Genomic DNA, 312 nt, shown 5'->3' on the forward strand with positions numbered 1-312 from the left:
CACGCCTCTGGGCGGCCTCCTCACACCCAGAACTTGACCTCCACTCGGCCTCGCCAGGCCCAGCCTCCTGCCCTCCGAAGGCCTCCACGGGCCCAGCCTCTGCCTCCAAGGGGACTCTCCACGCCCAGCTCTCGCCTGACTGCGGCCTCCCCAGGCCAGAGCTCCTCCTGCCTTTCGGCATCTCCGCCGGGCCCCGCTCCTGCCTCCCACTGGCCTCACTAGGCCCGGCTCTTTCGTCACGCTGAACGGCCTTTCCGGGCCCAGCCTGTGCCTTTTGGCGGCCTCTCCAGGCTCCGAACTTCCTCAGGCCGG

General features: G+C 70.2%; 1 protein-coding gene across 1 annotated transcript in view; it reads left to right on the forward strand.

Moving 5' to 3' along the window:
- The window catches only part of LOC105535470 (proline-rich protein 36-like), a 14,787-nt gene that overhangs the window by 11,175 nt on the left and 3,300 nt on the right, over positions 1-312 (forward strand).

The sequence above is a fragment of the Mandrillus leucophaeus genome, unplaced genomic scaffold (genome assembly GCF_000951045.1).
Source record: "Mandrillus leucophaeus isolate KB7577 unplaced genomic scaffold, Mleu.le_1.0 Scaffold1464, whole genome shotgun sequence".
NCBI classification, from domain to species: Eukaryota; Metazoa; Chordata; class Mammalia; order Primates; family Cercopithecidae; genus Mandrillus; species Mandrillus leucophaeus.